Raw genomic sequence first — 13,570 nt, 5'->3', positions numbered from 1 at the left:
TACAACTCCCCCATCCAAATATATATACACACTGTAAAAAAACATTGTTGGTTTAACTTAAAAAAGTAAGTAACCTGGTTGACTTTATATTGTAAGTTTATTGAAATTAAAAAAATTGAGTTGATGCAATGAAGGAAATTGGTTTAATAAATAGAAACTCAAAATATGATTATATCTGAACCACATAAAAAATTATAAATCATGAAAATAGCACAATTTGGCATGTTTCACTGCGTCATCACAAATAAAACAGAAATACTCAATATGTTTTTTTAATTATCTTTTAAAAATATTTGAATAAAGGTTGTATATTCTCAAAAATGTTTATTGTACAAACTCAAAATTTCAATGAACTCAAAATTTGACGGCAACCAGGCAACTGTAATTGGCAGTATGACTACAGGGCTGACTACACACACACACACACACACACACACACACACACACACACACACACACACACACACACACACACACACACACACACACACACACACACACACACACACACACACACACACACACACACACACACACACACACACACACACACACACACACACAGAGGTCAGTAAATATGATTTTTTAATCACATCAAAATTGGGACAATCTACATGTGAAATTTACAACATCCAATTTCTATTTAATATATTTTAGGATGCAATTTATTTCTGTGATCAGAGCTGAATTTTCAGCATCCTTACTCAAGTCGTCCTTGTCATATGATCCTTCACAAATTATTTTAATACGCTGATTTAAAACATTTCTCTATATATTATATAGAACACTATTTATTTTAAATATTTAGTAACATTATAAATGTATTTACTTTCACTTTTCCTCAGTGTAATGTTATCCTTTAAAAAAAACATTAGTGTCAAAAAACAAAAACAAACTGTTGACCAGTAGTGTGTATACTGGTCACCAAAAAAGTTTTTTTAAGAAAATATAATATTTTATTTCATATTTGCAGAAATGTTTGGTTGAGCAAGGATTCAAAAATATCTTACTGCCTTATCAAACTTTTTTTTTCATGTTTTGTTGATTTGCTCTGTTCTGCAAGCCCTACAATCTATTGCATCTGAAAATCTGCATAAATATTTCAGAAAAACAATTCCACATGATATGAGCAATTTCACTGTTGATTACGTTCTGAAATGATGCTGGTGAAAACGCTGTAGCTTCGCGAACTACAGAGGTCTAATTTGTTGATTTCACCACATGATGAGTAATACAAAAATCTGATTGAGTTGAGTATGAAAAAGTTTGTCTTAAATCAAAATGAGCTTTAGCAAATTTTTGAAAGGCTTGTTAAACTACAGTGTAACATGTAGGCCCAGTTTCACAGACAGGGCTTAAATTAAGCCAAAATTAGGCCTTAGTTTAGTCAAGACATTAAAGTAGCTTTTATAAACGTGCCTGAGAAAAAAGAAAACATTACCGTGAGCATCTTGAGAAAAAACATTACTAAATATTTCACGGTCAACTGTAAGTGGTAACAAAGAGGAAGCAATTGGGAACAACAGCAACTCTGCCACGAAGTGTTTTGCTACGTAAAATCACAGATCGGGGTCAGCGCATGCTGAGGTGCACAAGTGCGCGAGTCACCAACTTTCTACAGAGTCAATAGCTACAAACTTTGTGTGACCTTCAGATTAGCTCAAGAACAGTGCATAGAGAGCTTTATGGAATGGGTTTCCATGGCCGAGCAGCTGCATCCAAGCCTTACATCACCAAGTGCAATGCAAAGCGTCGGATGCAGTGGTGTAAAACACACCGCCACTGGGCTCTAGAGCAGTGGAGACGTGTTCTCAAATCCAAGTGACCAATCACGATTCTCTGTCTGTGAATCCGATGGACAAGTCTGGGTTTGGCAGTTGCCAGGAGAACGGTTACTTGCCTGACTGTATTGTTCCAAGTGTAAAGTTTGGTGGAGAGGGGGTTATGGTGTGTGGCAAGGGGGGCGTGGTTCAGCGAGGTCTGCAGCGGGAGAGAGAGCCGCGGGACGAGCGGTAAGTGAGTGGGTTGGACGCAGATTAATAACACCTGTATCTTGTTCCAGTAATGGGCGGATAAAACACCCGTGGAACCGGAGACCAGGGAGAGAGAGAGGCGGACTGTTGATGCGACACTGTGACCCTGAGTTTACCCGGAAGCCGGAAGCGCTGTGAACCGGAAGTGATTGTCTATGAGTTTGTCAGAAGCACACGCTGAGTGTGACACTGAGTTTGATACAGAAATAAAGAAAGCATCAACAGTCCAACCGACCCCCGTGTCCTCTTCCATCCTCACATTACGAACTTACTACATGGTGTTAGGTTGTTTTTTAGGGGTTAGGCTTGGCCCCTTAGTTCCAGTGAAAGGAACAGTTTGGGGATGGCCCACACAATTAGGTTTGAAGGAACCTGACCCTATGGATTAAAAATGGGATGACTTTAAATTTCATGTGCAAGTTCATGTACATATAAAGGCAGGCTTCCCAAAACTTTTGGTTATATAGTGTATTTTAAGATATGCCTGTGCAAATATGTTTTTAGTTGAAAAGGCACAAATATGTTTTTTATTCTGGGACTAAACTTAAGTCTTGTCTATGAAATCAGGGGTTTATGATTAACTGGTGGATTAATTAAAAAATATTCAAGTTTGTCTGGGAATATTCCAAAAATAAAACAACAGACACATGAACTAATTGTAAAACAGTCCTGTTTGATCTCATCCATCTTCCTCTCCAATGAGACAGGGCTAGCAGTTTGCACATCAGCTTGTGTGTGTCACACAAGATCCCGTCTTCAGACAAGGCTCAGCGCCTGATCTCAAATCAGCCAAAGTGTGTCCCTCACAACCTGTTCCTGTAAACTCACCTGCCAAGTCTTCCACAGTGCCAGCAGTTTCTGGACATCTTCACGCTCGGTTTCGCTAGCTGGCTTCGCCCTGCGCACACAAAAGAGAAGAACAGCCACGTTACAATTACAAACCACTTGGATTCAGTCAGTTTTTCAGGCTCCAAGCGTTTAAAACCGGAACTGCGGGAAGACAAAGCCAAAGTTAAAAAAATATCAAATAAATTACTTTATTGGCGTTGATGATTTCTGTGAAGAACCTTTAGCATCAATGGAACCTTCCAACACACATTCATATTATTCTTTAGATTATTAAAATGCTTCTCCTGTGGCATCGTGAACATTTATTTCATCTACTGACTAACTTCAAACAGTTCAGAATAATAAATGTGCTTTATAAATGTTAACATCAGATATCCTCACTTGATCTCGTTCACAATGACCTGCTAAACATTTTCACAGTTTTCTGAACAGAGGAGATGACTCAGACGCCACAGTTGCTAAACAAGCAGAAGCATTTTCGTTTGATCCTCACGTTTCTCATGTCTAAGTGGTTTAGGTAAGTGGATAGTGTGTGTGTGTGTGTGTTTCTGAATAGTTTGCAAAGATATATTTTGCTGACCTGATGGTTAACTTAAAAAGTGTGGCAAGCCCAATGAAAAGCGGCTTTGCTACTGCACAATAAAGAGACAGTTCACTCAGAAAACATATTTCTTTTAATAGTTGCCAAATAGAGTGTGCAGGGATGATGTCAAAACTTGTATATATATATAAAGATTCGAACGGTTATGAATCAGTGAATTGATTCATGATTCTGATTCGCGTGTCAAACTGCTGAAATCACGTGACATTAGCGATCCGAATCATGAATCAATCCGCTGATTCATGACCATTCAAATCTTTATTTGAGGATTGAAAACAAACCCGAAAGAGATGACAATGCGGAATAAAGTCGCAGTTTTTGTTATTTTTGGACCAAAATGTATTTTCGATGCTTCAAGAGATTCTAACTAACTAACTGATATCACATATGGACTACTGATGTTTTTATTTCCTTTCTGGACATGGACAGTATAGTGTGCATACACTTAGATACGCTGTCACACTAAATATAAAATTTCTTAAACTGTGTTCTGAAGATGAACGGAGGTCTTACGGGTGTGGAACGACATTAGGGTGAGTCATTAATTACATCAATTTCATTTTTGGGTGAAATAACCCTTTAATTATTGTAGTTAAACCCAGCAGCAGTGCATATTCAAGCTAACTCAAATTGGCCGCATAGTATGATCAATAATATTATATTTAAATAATTTTGATCAATATGAATAACAGACAATTGAGCACCTGGCCCCAAACACACACACACCCACACACGCACGCACACACACACGTTTGTTTTTGTGACATATGTGGACATTCCATAGGCATTATGGTTTTTATACTGTACAAACCGTATTTTCTATCCCCTTATACTGCCACTACCCCTAAACCTACCTATCACAGGAAACATTTAAAAAAAAATTCATCCTGTATGATTTATAAGCATTTTGAAAAGTGGGGACATGGCCAATGTCCTCATATTTCACCCTCTCCTTGTAATACCTATGTCATACCCATGTCATTATACACATTTGTGTCCTCGTATGTCACAAAAACAAACACACACACACACACACACACACACACACACACACACACACACGCACGCACGCACACACACACAACTATTATGAATATTAATATGCACACAACATAAAGGAAAATAAATATTATGCTTAATGCTCTTCTGCATACTCTTTTCCAAATTGTCTAAAGTGCAGTGCAATATGTACTCATCGGCACTAATGCTACTTTCCTCCTGTCCCAGAAAATGAGGGGGTGTTACATGAGCTACACTACATGCTTTTCAGGAAGTCTTATGTAATACAGAGAAAGAATAGGACTAATAATATGGGGAAAAGAGACGTATGCTACACAAATGCAAACATAAGCATTGCGAGGCTGAAACACAAAAAATTTAGAAATATCAGCCACAAATGTCCAACCTACAATCCATACATTGACCGTCTAATGCATATAAAACATAAAAACATCAGCTATTTTCTCAATCCAGCAAGCTTTATTCTAATTGGATGGATTAATGCCACTTGAAGGAGTCAGAGAAAACGCATTTCAGTTGCTTCATAAAATGATTGAATAATCACTGTAGTGAGATGGACTCTGTAACTGAGCCTTTCTGAGCCATCGGATTTCAACAAAAACATCTTCATTTGTGTTCTGAAGATGAACGAAAGTCTTACTGGTGTCAAACGATATTAGGGTAAGTAATTAATGACAGAATTTTCATTTTTGGGTGAACTAACCCTTTAAGAGCTTTTGATTTCATGCTTTTTCCCAATAACTCTCCAGATGCTCTAAACCAACGGATTCTTTAAGATATCTTGTGAGCCAGTCTGTTGCATTTGTTTGGTCAACTCCAGGCTTCACTTCATATATTATTGCAGCGTGCACCGAGAAACAACATTTGATGCTAAACAAAAGTGACTCCTCCTGTTAATGCTTAGACTCATCTTTGCTTAATGAGCGCCACATTCCAATCACCAATCGTTCTCTCCCTCGATGGTGCTCTCGATCATCTTTTTAGTTTTTACCACCTCGCGTTAGGTAGCCCCACGTCTTCCTGGCAGGAGGAAAATATAAGCTAGCTACAATTAGTATAGTTGGCATACATATTTAAATATGCATACATTAGACAAGGATTTTGTGAAAAAAAAGGAACACCCACTTTGAGTACTAAACTTTTTGTTTTTTAAACATTTGTGTTCAAAAGGTAGGTAGGGGTGGATGGATGGATAGAGGGATGGATGGATGTGTGGATGGATGGATGGATAGATAGATAGATAGATAGATAGATAGATAGATAGATAGATAGATAGATAGATAGATAGATAGATAGATAGATAGATAGATAGATAGATAGATAGATAGAGAGAGAGAGAGACAATGAGAGATAGATAGATAGATAGATAGATAGATAGATAGATAGATAGATAGATAGATAGATAGATAGATAGATAGATAGATAGATAGATAGATAGATAGATAGATAGATAGATAGATAGATAGATGATGGATGGATGGATGGATGGATGGATGGATGGATAGATGATGGATGGATGGATGGATGGATGGATGGATGGATGGAGAGAGAGAGAGAGAGAGAGAGAGAGAATGAGAGAGAGATAGATAGATAGATGATAGATAGATAGATAGATAGATAGATAGATAGATAGATAGATAGATAGATAGATAGATAGATAGATAGATAGATGGATAGATAGATGGATGGATGGATGGATGGATGGATGGATGGATGGATGGATGGATGGATGGATGGATGGATGGATGGATAGATGGATGGATGGATGGATGGATGGATGGATGGATGGATGGATGGATGGACAGAGACGGGCGGACGGACAGATAGATAGGTGGATGCAGGCTTATGGGTAGATAGATAGATAGATAGATAGATAGATAGATAGATAGATAGATAGATAGATAGATAGATAGATAGATAGATAGATAGATAGATAGATAGATAGATAGATAGAGAGAGAGACAATGAGAGATAGATAGATAGATAGATAGATAGATAGATAGATAGATAGATAGATAGATAGATAGATAGATAGATAGATAGATAGATGATGGATGGATGGATGGATGGATGGATGGATGGATGGATGGATGGATGGATGGATGGATGGATGGAGAGAGAGAGAGAGAATGAGAGAGAGATAGATAGATAGATAGATAGATAGATAGATAGATAGATAGATAGATAGATAGATAGATAGATAGATAGATGGATAGATAGATGGATGGATGGATGGATGGATGGATGGATGGATGGATAGATGGATGGATGGATGGATGGATGGATGGATGGATGGACAGAGACGGGCGGACGGACAGATAGATAGGTGGATGCAGGCTTATGGGTAGATAGATAGATAGATAGATAGATAGATAGATAGATAGATAGATAGATAGATAGATAGATAGATAGAGAGAGAGAGAGAGAGAGAGAGAGAGAGAGCGATAGATAGATAGATAGATAGATAGATAGATAGATAGATAGATAGATAGAGAGAGAGAGAGAGAGAGAGAGAGAGAGAGAGAGAGAGAGAGAGAGAGAGAGAGAGAGAGAGAGAGAGAGAGAGAGAGAGAGAGAGAGAGAGAGAGAGAGAGAGAGAGAGAGAGAGCGATAGATAGATAGAGAGAGAGAGAGAGAGAGAGATAGATAGATAGATAGATAGATAGATAGATAGATAGATAGATAGATAGATAGATAGATAGATAGATAGATAGATAGATCTTTAATTTCTTATATTTACAGTAGCCTATTTTTCATAGCACAATGAACTCTTTAATCTCAGAAGATCAGACTCTTTGACACGAACAAAAGATAAACATGATCCATGTTGAAGAAATTAAAACAAATATGCAGTGGTGTTGTGAAGCACAGAGTCAGTCTGTATCCCACAATCCACCTCCCCTGCCCACACATCCTTCGCCTGCAACCGGCAGCATCAACCCTGACCCAACAATCTATAAATATGTTTCCCATCATGCTCCCGAGGCTGGTTTTGACGCACTCCACTTTGGAGCCCTTTTATCTTTAAACTGCTGCTGTGAGTAGATCAAAACACCAGCAGTGTTTTGTGAGTGTAAATGCAGCATCGTATTTCCGTTGCTTCCAGCGTGCACTATGGTCAACTTGTTTGATCACCTCTGCTGTCCTGTCTTCCTTCTTGTTCTTTGTTGTTCAGTGCAAGCGAGGTCCATCCTTTAGTCCCTGGAGTGCATCTCTGCTTTGATATGAACCTGTAGGGTCAGGATGCATCACCTTCGATAAAAAAAAAAAAAAAAAAAAAAATGCAGATGGCCTTAAAAATCAATCGCCTGCGGATACACTGGAAATGAAAGCAGAGAAGCTCTGCTCTACACAGGATAGCTGAAACCCGCAAGGTTGTCTGGTCCATTTGTCTTCCTTGAATGGTAAATCTATCTGTGTCTGAACAGAGGGTCCCACAACGAGGAAAAATAACGATGACCCTACGGGAGACATAATGAGGCATCATGTAAAGGTAGAGGAAAGAGAGCATGAGATTGAGAGAGGAGGAGGAAGTAAGGCCAGCCATAAATCATATTTGGGGTATCTTGGCTTCCATCTAAAGATGCTCTTTGATGTCTATTTTTGTATAAAAAAAACTAATTTACTTTCTTACAGTTAAGGGGGGGCTATTTCATCTATCACAATTGATTGTTTAATGTTAAAAGGAAAAGAGATTGGTGATATCACCAAAAAGAAAAGTCATTTTAAGAGGCAGAGTAAGTTGTTCCACTTTGATAAAAGATTTGAAAGACACTCATACACTATCCACAACTTTCCTGCAAGTCTTATTGGGCATCGCCATGACAACTCGATACTTCCGGTTGATGGTAGGCCTATCTCAGTTCCGGTTAAGCGCACACAACAGTTATGCTGCGTTCATACCAGACGCGAGTGACGCGAATCAATAGCGCTATTCGCGCGAAGTTGGACGCGTGAACATTTTGAATCCATTCGCTTCATTCGCGTGTAACATTCACTTGACAACAGACGCGAGTTTGTGTCATGGGAGGGGCTTCTGCCAGGCGGCGGCAGTCGTCAGAAGGACGAGCCGAGTTAAGGCAGCTCTCGCCGGGGTTAATGAGCGCTGAGCGCCTGGGTCTCACACCTCCGAAACCTTGCTTCCATAAACCATGCAACATAAACGGACCCGTTTGACATGTTGCTCTACCCTACGCACCCCATTCTGCCCAACGAGCTTCAAATAAACTCAAGAATTGTGATGTAGAATTAATATTTGTATTTTAACATTTGTAATTGTTGAAATGTTGTTCATGTCAGACATTGTCAGTAGACATTTTTTTTTATCATCATGAAAATAGACTTCAATGAATTGAAGTGCATTGTAATAAAAATTAACATTTAATTGCTGTAAATGTAATTATTGAGTTTATCTAATACATTAGTTTAACCTATAATGCAGTACAACTGTATAATTTTTTTGCGAGGGGTATGTTCATTGTTTTCAATTATTTACAGATTTAATGTGTATTTAATGTGTCTCTGGAGTGATGAATAACGCTTCTCTTTCTGGCAATCCGATGGACGAGTCTGGGTTTGGCAGTTGCCAGGAGAACGGTCGTGGCCTGACTGCATTGTGCCAAGTGTAAAGTTTAGTGGTGGTGGGGGGGGGGGTGGTATGGTGTGCAGTTGTATTTTTAGGGGTTGGGCCCTTTGCTACAGTGCAAGGAACTTTTAATGCTACAGCATACCAAGACATTTTGGACAATTTCATGTTCCAAACTTTGTGAGAACAGATTTGGGGATGGCTCCTTCCTGTTGTGACTGCTCACCATTCCACAAAGCAACGTCCAAAAAGACATGGATGGGCGAGTTTGGTGTGGAGGAACTTCTTGTCCAACATCAGTGCCTGACCTAACAAAAGCATTTTTAAAAGAATGGTCAAAAATTCCCATAAACACAGTCCTAAACCTTGTGGAAAGCCTTCTCAGAAGAGTTGAAGCTGTTATAGCTGCAAAGGGTGGGTCAACTCCATATTAAATACAGATTAAGAATGGGTCATTAAAGTTCATGTGGATGTAAAAGGCAGGTGTCCTAAAACTTTTGCCTATATAGTGTAAATCATGCAATTAGAATGAATGGGTTGGTATTGAAGTAAATTAAAGTGTTTTTTTTTTTTTTTTTTTTTTCTATTTCCTGGGGACATCTGCATTTTTGTTTTGAAGAAATATAGCTAGAAACATACACTATTCCCTACAGTTCAAAGAAAACGAGTGAGCTCATTTGGACAGACGGTGAGTGTACATCGGCTGTACACGCATTATTGCGGTGCCATGTAGGACAGAATGAGTGCACTCAATAACGTCCACTATGGTTTCGGACACCACTGCAAATAGCTGTCCCCTTAAATAATGCCCTATTTGGGGGTATAGCGGGCGATTTTGGATTCAGCCCCACATTCCTGCAGAGTTTTGCTCTAACTGATGAAACTAGTAATCCTGATGTCCTTGATTCTCTTGTTTGATGACCCCTGAGAACCCCTTGTCTAGACCATGACTCTTCTGAAAGAAATTACATTTTGGAGTGGTCTTTCTGTTATCCTGAGCTAAATTGATATCATTAGTTTTTGCCGCACATTTGGCTGTTAATGTACTGATAGAACATGCTGATCATTAAAGAATATTAAAAAAGAATTACAAGAAAGCACCTCAGACATTTTCAATTTGGTCCAATCACATTCACGCTGAGATTCTAATTAATCTATATTAAGATTTATTTTATTAAGGATGCAGTAACTGTAATTAAGAATATCACGCATGCTGTCCTAAATGGTAACCAGAAGTGCTTTAAATTGCTAATTACATGGCAGTTAGAAGATTTGCAAGTGTGTGTGCCAAAAGACCAGTGTGGGCTGTTGTAAAATGAGGAACTTTAAAAAGATATATATAACTACGAAGATATTTGAAACGTTTTTAAAAAATGTATTCAGCGAGGATACGTTCAATTAATCAAATGTGACAGTAAAAACTTTTATATTGTCACAAAAAGTTTTATTTGTAATTATAAATTCTATTAACAAAGAGTGAACTTTCTATTCATCAAAATGTACTGTAAAAAATAACTTTAAAAAAAAATGTACTGCAAAAAAAGTATAACTTTTTCCACAAAAATATTCAGCAGAAGAATTATTCTCTATGGAGCCACTCATGGCATGTGGGAAAAATATGTATATTATGGCCATAAATTAACAATGCGTTTACACTTAATAATACGTCAGCATGTTTTACTAATTTGAAGGATGTTTTATTTTTTTATTTCAGACCACTTTTGTGGATCTGACCATTTTATTTTATTTTATTTTTGTTTTGTTTTTAATTATCTTTAACACTGTTTTACCTATCCTTGTTTTTAATTTTTAATTCATACACATGGCATTCTTTTTTCTCATGCATATGTTACCACTATTTTAATTAATTTCTATGTAAAGCATAGAATTTAGAAAAAGCACTTTGAATTGCCATTGGGTATGAAATGTGCTATACAAATAAACTTGCCTTGCCTAATTTGTTCCCTTTTTTTCACTAAATCATGCCAACAATATAATGATTAGTTCCTTAATTTTCCTAAATCATGCACATAATATCATTTGCTCCCTCGTTTTACTGTGCACAATATAATAATTTCTTCCTTTGTTTTAGTTGAATCCAAACAAATTAGTACAACATGGACACAATCTACTAAATCAAGGGAACTAATTATTATTATATTGTGGGCAAGTAAAACAAGGGAATAATTGCGACCATGGACCACAAAAACAGTTGGTCCATTTTTTTGTAAAAATTGAGATTTATACATTATCTGAAAGTGGAAAAAATAAGTTTTACAATAAGGTATGGTTTGTTAGGGTAGGACAACATATATATATTCAAGTGTGCGTGTTTTTCAGTATAGCATCTTTACTCATTACATTATCGTCTTGAAATAGCACCAGTTGGAAGCCAACACTACTATGCCAAACAAAGGTTAAACAACATCTAGTTATTTAAACTGATCTACAATCAGCTATGATTAAAACAACTCCCTTCAGCACTCCCTTCAGAAATCACAAAACCGTTTCCAAATCAGCATGAAAAACGTGGCTTTTCCCAATGACATATCATCATGTTAATGGCCGTGACAGATGGTGTGTGAATACCCTGATCAATACCATTCCAGACCTCTTAACCTTCAGTAGTGCAAAGCAAGACCTGGAGAAAATGAGGCTATTGATCAGGGCAGTAGAGCGGAGTGAAAGATGCGCATGGCATGCTAGCGACAGGCTAACTGCTGCATGTGCGCTTCCACTAACATATTAACTTGCAGTCACAACCAGTGTTTGTCACAGCAAATTTTGCATTGTTTCGGTAATTACTTGCTGCAAAAGTAGAGCTCCGTGATATATCACAATAAAATCCCTCATGGACTTGTGATTGCTTTTAGAGGAAAAAAGTTGCAGATAACTGCTGGTTAGGAACAGTTTTCTCCGTAATAATAGCATATTGGCGAAATTGCTCAGAGATCTGTGTTTGCACTCTGGAGAGCGTCAAAGGTTTCTATTTGCATCGTGCTTTTGCAGCATTGAGCAATGTAGCCATGTAGTCATGAACAAAATAATTATATATACAGGTCCATCTCAAAAAAATGTGATAAAAGTTAAAAAAATTTCCATAATGTAATGATAAAAATATAACTTTCATATATTTTAGATTCATTGCACACCAACTGAAATATTTCAGGTCTTTTATTGTTTTAATACTGATGATTTTGGCATACAGCTCATGAAAACCCAAAATTCCTATCTCAAAAAAATAGCATATTTCATCTGACCAATAAAAGTCAACCTTCAAATAATTATGTTCAGTTATGCACTCAATACTTGGTCGGGAATCCTTTTGCAGAAATGACTGCTTCAATGCGGCGTGGCATGGAGGCGATCAGCCTGTGGCACTGCTGAGGTGTTCTGGAGGCCCAGGATGCTTCGAGAGCGGCCTTAAGCTCATCCAGAGTGTTGGGTCTTGCGTCTCTCAACTTTCTCTTCACAATATCCCACAGATTCTCTATGGGGTTCAGGTCAGGAGAGTTGGCAGGCCAATTGAGCACAGTAATACCATGGTCAGTAAACCATTTACCAGTGGTTTTGGCACTGAGCAGGTGCCAGGTCATGCTGAAAAATGAAATCTTCATCTCCATAAAGCTTTTCAGCAGATGGAAGCATGAAGTGCTCCAAAATCTACTGATAGCTCGCTGCATTGACCCTGCCCTTGATAAAACACAGTGGACCAACATCAGCAGCTGACATGGCACCCCAGACCATCACTGACTGTGGGTACTTGACACTGGACTTCAGGCATTTTGGCATTTCCTTCTCCCCAGTCTTCCTCCAGACTCTGGCACCTTGATTTCTGAATGACATGCACAATTTGCTTGCATCCAAAAAAAGTACTTTGGACCACTGAGCAACAGTCCAGTGCTGCTTCTCTGTAGCCCAAAGTGTCTTGACCTGGGGAATGCGGCACCTGTAGCCCATTTCCTGCACATGCCTGTGCACAGTGGCTCTGGATGTTTCTACTCCAGACTCAGTCCACTGCTTCCGCAGGTCCCCCAAGGTCTGGAATCGGCCCTTCTCCACAATCTTCCTCAGGGTCCGGTCACCTCTTCTCGTTGTGCAGCGTTTTTTGGCACACTTTTTCCTTCCCACAGACTTCCCACTGAGGTGCCTTGATACAGCATTCTGGGAACAGCCTATTCGTTCAGAAATTTCTTTCTGTGTCTTACCCTCTCGCTTGAGGGTGTCAATGATGGCCTTCTGGACAGCAGTCAGGTCGGCAGTCTTACCCATGATTGCGGTTTTGAGTAATGAACCAGGCTGGGAGTTTTTAAAAGCCTCAGGAATCTTTTGCAGGTGTTTAGAGTTAATTAGTTGATTCAGATGATTAGGTTAATAGCTTGTTTAGAGAACCTTTTCATGATATGCTAATTTTTTGAGATAGGAATTTTGGGTTTTCACGAGCTTTATGCCAAAATCATCAGAATTAAAACAATAAAAGAC

The 13,570-nt window shown here is 38.3% G+C and overlaps 1 protein-coding gene across 5 annotated transcripts in view; it reads right to left on the bottom strand.

The window, feature by feature from the left end:
* The window catches only part of lrrc4ca (leucine rich repeat containing 4C, genome duplicate a), a 296,895-nt gene that overhangs the window by 28,049 nt on the left and 255,276 nt on the right, over nucleotides 1-13,570 (bottom strand). For 4 of the 5 annotated variants that reach the window (XM_067436352.1, XM_067436351.1, XM_067436353.1 and 1 more), the window contains one exon: nucleotides 2,862-2,931. The gene's annotated coding sequence lies outside the window, so the exon portion shown is untranslated. Of the gene's footprint in view, nucleotides 1-2,861; nucleotides 2,932-7,638; nucleotides 7,658-13,570 lie in introns of those variants that run through there. The other variant, XM_067436355.1, reaches the window with a different exon arrangement.

The sequence above is a fragment of the Pseudorasbora parva genome, chromosome 25 (genome assembly GCF_024679245.1).
Source record: "Pseudorasbora parva isolate DD20220531a chromosome 25, ASM2467924v1, whole genome shotgun sequence".
Lineage (NCBI taxonomy): Eukaryota > Metazoa > Chordata > Actinopteri > Cypriniformes > Gobionidae > Pseudorasbora > Pseudorasbora parva.
Note: the sequence above shows the minus strand (reverse complement) of the source record. Positions and strands in the feature narration are given on the sequence as shown.